The following is an 8871-nucleotide window of genomic DNA, read 5'->3' as shown; positions in this document are numbered from 1 at the left end:
ATGCAGGTGACAATGCATATTTGATAGACTCATGTGCATCTTTCCACATGAATCCCAATAGAAATTGGTTTAGTAAGTATGAAAAATTTGATGGTGGTAAGGTGTATTTGGGTGATAACTCAGTTCTTGACATTGTTGGTTGTGGAAGTATTTGTGTGAAATTTTCTCATGATAGAATTAGAAGATTTGATGGTTTCTTGCATATCCCAGGACTTGTAAGGAATTTATTAACTATTAGCAAACTAATAGATGAGGTGTGCATGCACAATTTTCTGAAGTAGGTGTGAAAATAGTGAGAGGTGCTATGATAATAGCAAGAGGAACCAAATTGGGTACATTATACTAGCTTGATGCATGCACAGTTGAGTACAATAGTACTTTTGATAAGATTGTAAAAATGACTACTTTATTGGAGGAGGAGAGGGTTTCACTTTCAATAGATGGTCATAGTTTTTGGGTACCCAAGGGTGCTTTATCTACTGAATCAAAGTTACCTGCAAAAAATACTATGTTATGACAGGTTAGAGAATCAACCACATAGGTGAGAAGGGTCTACAAACCTTTAAAAATAAAAACCTTGTTGATGGGTTGAATGACTATAATCTAGTGTTTTATTTTTGTGAGCATTGTATCTATGGTGAACAAAACCACATTCAATTTTACTCAAGTTCTCATAAGTCCTAATGTATTTTGGATCTAATACATTCAGATGTATTTGGTCAAGTTGACATTCCTTCTATTGGTAGATCAATTTATTATGTTTCTTTCATTGATGTTTTCAATAGAAGATCATGGGTTTATTTCCTTAGGAGTAAAACTAAAGTCTTCAGTCATTTCAAAGAATTCAAAGCAATGGTTGTGTCACAAACTAGAAAGAAGATAAAGTGTTTGAGAAATAATAATTATGGTGAATATTTCTCTAATAATTTTGACACATTTTGTAAAGATTGTTGTATAAAAAGAGATAAAACAACTTCATATTCTCCACAATAGAATGGAGTCGCGAAAAGAATGAACATGACCTTGATGGAGAAGGCTAGGAGTATGCTAAGTGGAACTAGACTAGGGCAATAGTTCTGGGCTGAAGCTATAGCCACTACCTACTACTTGATAAACAGGTCTCCTACATCAACTCTTATTGATAAGACACCAATGGAATCATGGTCGGGCCACAAGCCTCCACTTAAACACCTGAGAGTATTTGGTTGTGAGGCAATGCTCATGTGCCAAAGGAGAAGCAGACAAAATTGGACAACAAAGTTGTCAAATTTATCTTCATCAGATATAGTTATGGTGTAAAAGGATACAAGCTTTGGGATCTTGTTGAAAAAAATGTATTTTATTCTAGAAGTGTTATCTTTAGAGAAACTAAGCCTTCTTCTATTACATTGTAGCCATAACATATAGAAGAAAAGAAAGACGTGATTCAACTTCTTGCTACATCTAAGAAAGTTGAATCAAGGCCCTTAGAAAGAAAAGATGTTGAGGAGAGCTCTACAAGTTCAAAATCATTAGAGGAAGAGGGAGAACCTAATCATAAACCTTAACATGAACCTAAACCTAAACTAGATCTTGTTCAAAGGTCTAGTAGATAGAGGAAAGCACTAGAAAGGTATGGATATTCTCCTAGTGATTGGAGGTGTATATTTTCTTTGAATGCTAATATTGATGAACCAAGATTTGTAGAAGAGGCTTTTGGTATGAATGATTTAGAGTCCTAGAAACTAGCCATGGATGAAGAGATGACAAATCTTAAGAAGAATGCCACATGGGATCTTGTAGCATTGCTTGAAGGATGAAAGCCTGCTGGTTGTAAATGGGTGTTCAATAGAAAGATGAGTTCAGATCAAAGCATTAAGAAGTATAAAGAACGTTTGGTTGAAAAAGGTTACTCCTAAGTTGCATGAATTGAAATTGTTTCTCTTATAGAAAAAATGACATCCATTCAATTTTTACTTTCTATTGTAGCAACTTATGATCTAGAAGTTGAGTAGATGGATGTGAAGACAACTTTTCTTCATGGAAATTTGGAGGATGACATTTATATGACACAAAAAAAATAGTATGCGGTGAAAGGTAAAAGTCATTTAGTTTGTAAGTTGAAGAAATCCTTGTATGGTTTAAAACAAAGTCCTAGGATGTTGAACCAAAAGTTTGATACATATGTATTGAGTTTGGGATTTGTGTGTTCAAAGTTAGATCATTGTATATATTTCAGGTCTAACGGTGACCATTTCCTAGTTATTGCCTTATATGTTGATGACATATTGTTTATTGGCAAAGGAAAAGGTTTGATTTTAGAATTAAAATCTCAGCTCTCATCAATTTTAAAATGAAAGATCTTGGTGCAACAAGGCACATTCTTGGAATGAAGATTATAAGAGATAGGAAAAATAGAAAGCTTTGACTAGGCTAGAGTAAGTATGTTGGTACTATAATGAGAAGATTCAATATGCAGGATTCTAGACCACTGAGTGTTTCTATTACTATGGGAACATAGATTTTTATCTCATAGTGTCCTACATCCCCATTGCAGATGGAAGAAAGAGTCAAGTACTATACTAGTTTTGTTGAAAGTTTGATGTATGTTATGGTCTATACAAGACTAGACATTACCTAAGTAGTGGGAGTACTTTCCCGATACATGTCCAATCCAGGAAGAACATATTGGGATGTAGTAAAAAGATTCTTTAGATACTTGTGGGTACTTCAGACTACTCTATATATTTTCATGAAACTAAAAATGAGCATTCCTTGGATATTCAAGGCTATGTGGATTTAGATTGGGCTAACAATGTTGATAGCAGAAGATCTAGTAGTGCATATGTGTTTACATTATTTGGTGGTGTAATCAATTGGATGAGAAAGATAAAGGCTATGCTTTCTTTGTCAACTACATAGGTAGAGTTTATGGAAGCTACTCATGCCTACAAGGAAGTCATCTGGCTAAAGAGATTGTGTTCAAATATAGAGTTGAAATAGTGTGTAGTGACAATTTATAGTGATAGTTAGAGTGTGATCTACCTAGTGAAGAACCTGATATTTCATGCCAGGACCAAGCACATTGATGTACAATATCATTTTGTGAGAGATATGGTCGAGGATGACAAGGTGAAGCTGGAGAAGGTACAAACTTTGGCAAATGTTGCTGATGCATTAACTAAGCCCATGAACATAAAGAAGTTCAGATGGTGTTATGAGTCTATGGGCCTCTCAACCTCTAGCAATTAAGTCCATTATACTTTGGATCCCTTCACTCTTGCGAGGTGTTTGACAATGGGAGAATGTTGAGAAACATGTGTCTTAACCTTGCAAGCTTTTTTCAAAAAATTCTAAAATTTGTTTGTGGTTGTTTTCCACATGTTTATGTGTTGGAAAAAGGTATATAAGTTGTAAAAAATGTGCCTTGTCCCTAGTAGAATATAGGTGGGCTATTTTTAGAGTATAAACAACTCATTACATGAATTCTATGAGGGTCTAAAGTAGTGGCCAAAATCATGTATGGAAATACTATTTTAACTTGGTTGTTTTCCCCATCTTGGAGTTTCAAATGTCAAGAATGGGTAACATGTGGCATGTTTTTTTTGCCTATGGTTTTGTAAAACCACAAGTAGCTTTCAGGTTGTTAAACCACTATATAAGGAGGGCTTGGGGAGGAGTTTGATCATTGATTTCTATTTTCAAGAATGGATGCTAGAAGGTGTCTCTCTGAGCTTGAGTTGTGGTTATATGCTCCTGTAAGAACTTGCATTGCAAGAGTATTGTAATCATCTTGATTTGGTAATACATTATGCAAGTTTTGGAGGGTGGGGTTTTTCTTATGGAAGGGTTTCCCCACAATAATGATTTTATTATGTGCTTATTATGATGTTTCATTTATGCATATTTATTTATCCATTGAAATATGTATAATAGTTAGTTGAATTTGCATAATTGTCCTCTCGAGATTAGGGTAGGAAGTGATTCCATGCACCTTTTCCTCCTTAAACATTTGTGATCAATTTTTTTGCAATTGACAATTTGTGAGGTGTAGAAAACATGTGCACAGACAATGTCTAGTGTTGACACAAATGATAAAGGGCCAGTTGGAGTTTTTAGTTAAATGCAAAAGATTTGATATTTGACAATGTACATTTATTTCTTGATCCATTTCCAAGGCTCACACTCCATGTCAATTTTGGAGGATTTCCCATGCATTAATGAAGGATGATGTGTCAAAATGTGACAATGAAATGTTGCCAACAAAGTAGGAGATATTTCCCTTTTGTTTGGATAGATGCCCCTAATCCAAACTATTACTTGATGCCCTTAATATTGTATGTCACTAAAATATGATATTTTGATTCTTGTGATAGAATACAAAACATTATATTTTTTAATGAAATTTAAAGGATAGGGGAATATTAAAGTGACAAAGAGATTATTGAAGATAGGGTTAGAAGAGGAAAAAGTCATATTTAATTAATAACTTTATTATAAGACTCAATTTTGTAACTAAACAAAGTCTTCGTGAACTCTATTTAGGGGAGGAAGTTCTCAAGAAAAAAGGGTTTTGGTTTCCAACTTCTACTATTAGAGACTTTGTACTACAATGAGGAAGATTTGATTACGTTTTGATTGTAATGAAAGATAAAAGGATATTAGTTTTCTAAAAATGAATTGTGAGAGGAGCAATAAGATCTTTGATATATTGTCTTTTAAAAGAAGGGACATATGTGTGTGCCAGGACTTTGAATCTATATGCATATATTTTGATCAGGATCAATCTTTGAATTATATCAAGGTACTCTTTGAAATGAATCTTTTCTTATATAGCCACATATCTATTTATTGCTAGATTTTTGAATCTTGATTATTCATGTATTTTGAAAGAATAATAATATTTTCTTTTGTTTTCTTTCCCTCTAATGTAAGGTCTAGATGAATGGACTTTGTGCCATTTATCTTTTGTGCTTAGTCATTTTTTTCTTTCACATCTATTCCATATTTTTGGATGGGTGTTTGTGTTCCTTTCATTCTTTTTAGTTGAAAGCATTCTTATTTTTAACTTGATGGGTTCATTAAACATCTCATACATAAAGCTACACCCAACATAATTCAAAGAGTGCTTATGTATTTTGGTTGGAAAGAGAACCAACTATTAGTTGCAGATATTTGTCTTCTTGGTTTGGGCATTTGGGAGTCATTTTAAGGTTGTTTTTCTAATAGAAAAATATGTTAACTATGGTATTGTGGGCTCGATGATCTTCTAATCTTGTTGACAAGGTCGTAGAAATTTGACCTATCACATTTACCCATGGAAATATACTATTTATTTCCTATGATGGCAATAAAACACTCACAAGCATTTGACCTATATCATGGAGCTTTATTGTTAGCATAACATTGAAGAAAAATATACTTTTTGAGCATGTTTTCTATGATCACTGGCTTTCCTCAAAATTTTACTTTCCAAATTTCACTTCATTTTCTAGTGCAAAGGTACGCTTTGTATCAAAATTGCATGAACTGATCGCCTCATTTAGAAGTAGTGCAATTACAAGATATCCACCTACTCAAATGCATGACATATGTGGAAATAGTATCCCAATGTGTTTGGTTGAGAATTTGCATCTATTTAAAGCATCAAACTTCTAGAAGGGAAAAAAAGTTGATTGTTGTTGTCATCCCAAGGGTATTTCTTGCATTATTTTTGGATACCCATCACAAACTAATAGAGTTTGTGTGGCCACATCAAGACTGAGCGGTCCAACTTAAGAGTATATAGTCAACATGCCTCTTCATATTATATCTTCTTCACCTTGGCAGTTCAATCATAGGTGTCAAGGACCCTTACTAAGTTTTTATCTTAGCAAAACATATATGTTTGAGCAATGTAGGGGTCTCACAAGGAAATTGTTATGCATATATCATTATAGTATTATTGTTTCATTTGGTAATATATTCACCACTTACTCATAGCCATCCTACTTTATTTTTCCAAATCTCTTGCTTTGACAAACTTTTTAAACTTGTTCCATTGAATCTCTAAACTCACTTCAAACCGCACATCTAAAACTTTTGACAAGCTATTATGAACATAATTCTGCATTTTTGAACTACTAAATTTGTTCTTTTGAATCTCTAATTTGGGGTGTTGAAACCAGTAGGAGCCTCATTGAATTGACATAAACTTGGTTGAATCTCTTAAATCTATCTAAACTAGTTCAACTTGAACAAAATCATTTCCAAAATAATCTCTATTTGTAAAAGATCATAATGAATAGACACATACTTAATACCTGACCATTATGAATAGAAAAGGTTGTTGGATTTTAGAATGTTAAAATGGGGACCAATAGTGGGCTAACATAGGCTCTACTAGCATACTACTTTTTCTACAAAAGAAAAGAACTCCAATATCTCCAATAGAAGATATCAGTGCCAGGAACCATTGGGAAATAGAGTCACAAAAAGTGGGGAGGGGAGGTGAGTAGGATGACAACAAGCCAACAACTAACAGCCTATTGAACTAAACACAAAAAAAATGTGCAAAGAAAAGCTTATTTATAATATGTACATAGGTAGGGAGATATACCCAAAGAAGGAAAAGAAGGGGAACATAGATGTACCCATTAACTAGTATTGAGAAGTAAGAGCCTTTCTTGAGAAGTGCCTTGTATATGGATGAGATAATCAGATACAAACTACATGAGATGAACTCCTCACTACTTGATGCTAATCTAGTTATATGTGAGGATCTTTTGAACATAATATTACACTTGAAGATCCAATTTTCATCATAAGTTTTTGCATCTCCCATGGTTCTTTCTATAGTGTTCTCTAAATATGATATTCCTAGCTAAAAAAATGATGCCCATGAAACTCTTTGAGAAAGGTTATACAATCTTTTGGAATTTCTTGCTATCAGACCACTATATTTCTAACAAAATTTGGCATTAGGATGGACCTTGGTTTTGGAATTAACCTCAGATAGAAATAACAGTTACATGTAAATATAACCAATACTAGAAAATAGTAGATCACATAAAAGAGAACACAAGACACCAAGATTTAACGTAGTTCACCCAATCCTTGGGCTACCACCAATAGTAAGTCCAATATTATTGTGATCCAGTGATTACAACTTGATTATAGTTTGTAATCCCTTACAACTCAATATCGCTGCAAGAACCAATTTTTGCATCACACATTATGAAAATCCCTAACCCTAAGCCTTTTTATACAAGCTTTTTGTTGCTCACAAAATTAGGGCTAGAATAATAGAAAAATAGTAGCTGATACCTTTTACAATATAAGGTCATTTTTGGCTTTGGGTTTTCAGGGGCATTGCTCATCAACCCCACCCTATACTACGATAGGGAGCACACCTGGTGTGCTACCTCTTGACCCCATCTTGGGGGAACTGCACCTAAACCCCCATAGAAATAATTTGGAGGGAAATTGCACTGAATAAACCTCTAACTCTAATTGATGGGGACAACAACCCAAGCATATAATGGACACAATAGGAAAGGGAAAATTTTATTAACTATGAAAATATGCTAGTACACTTAGTGTAGAGAAATAGACTCCAAAACATGCCCTATGGGCTTACAATAGCATAAATCTAGAGATAATTTCTTCTCACAGTACCTTCTCTCAAACTCCACTTTGAACTACCTTTTACAATGTCAGAAATATCCTTAAATAGACCTGAAAGGGTTAAGTATTAGGAATACATTCAAGAAAGTGCTAGTTGGCATCCACCGACCAAATAGAAGGCTCTAGAAGCCACATTAGAAGTCGGTGCAAAATTAGAAGAATCCATAAATGGTAACCGAACTTTCGAGAGGCATGACTTTTGAACCGTAGCTCTGATTGACAAACTATTTACATTTTTGGAAAGCTCTCGAAGCGCTCTATAGCCCTATGGAAAATCCTTGCTCATCTCCCATTTTTTGGCCCTGTACAAGGTCATTTAATGCCCTAAACCTGAATTTGAAGCATTCTTAAGAGGTTTCCAGGAGCTAAAAAACTACGATAACTTTCAAACTATGCAACCTTTTGACCTGATTCTTTTTTTGGAATATTCTAAATTACAATTTTAATCCTCCCTCAAATTTACACCTTCTAATCCACCATAATTATGGTTCAATTACATAGTCCTATTTTTCTGACATTTACACATATCCCGAGTTGCTCAAATACTCTAACCTAGAACATTGATAGTGGAACTATGAGAGTTGGAACCTTTATTTGACCCAAATGGGTATCCAGAAATGAAAACACATGAAACATAAACTAAGTCTAAGTACATGTTTTTGGGTGACACAAGATTGCCCTTATACGTCTAGATGCTCTTGCATCAAACACCCAGGGTAGATTCAAAAGTGATCCTATCACTTTATAGATGGTAGAGGAAATCCCAAATGGGAAATCTCAGCTACTGATATCCAAGTTGAGTCCTCAATCAGTCAGCCTTTCTACTTAACCATATACTCTTCATACTACCTATTTCTAGTACTCCTACCCACACGATGATCCATAATGTTTTCTATCTCCTCCTTCTTAGAAGTGAGAATTGGACATGGCTCTAACATCAGCTCCTCATCTGCACCATCATCATGATACTCTATCAAGTCTGTAATGTTGAAGATAGGAGAAATGTGAATTCCATCTGGCAACTCCACCTCATATGCATTTCCTAAGTCATGTTTCTTCAAAATTTTGTAGGGGCCAAATTTCTTCATCTTCAGCTTGTTGTAAGTACCTATTGGAAATCTCTCCTTTCTTAAGTGTACCATGACTAGATCCCTTACTTGGAACTCCTTATGTCTTCTCTTTTGATCAGCCCTAGCTTTATATTATTGATTCATCTTGATAATGTGT

The sequence above is a fragment of the Cupressus sempervirens genome, chromosome 6 (assembly GCF_028749045.1).
Source record: "Cupressus sempervirens isolate cs-2001-9-10 chromosome 6, ASM2874904v1, whole genome shotgun sequence".
In the NCBI taxonomy this organism is placed as follows: Eukaryota; Viridiplantae; Streptophyta; class Pinopsida; order Cupressales; family Cupressaceae; genus Cupressus; species Cupressus sempervirens.
This window is presented reverse-complemented; position numbering follows the sequence as displayed.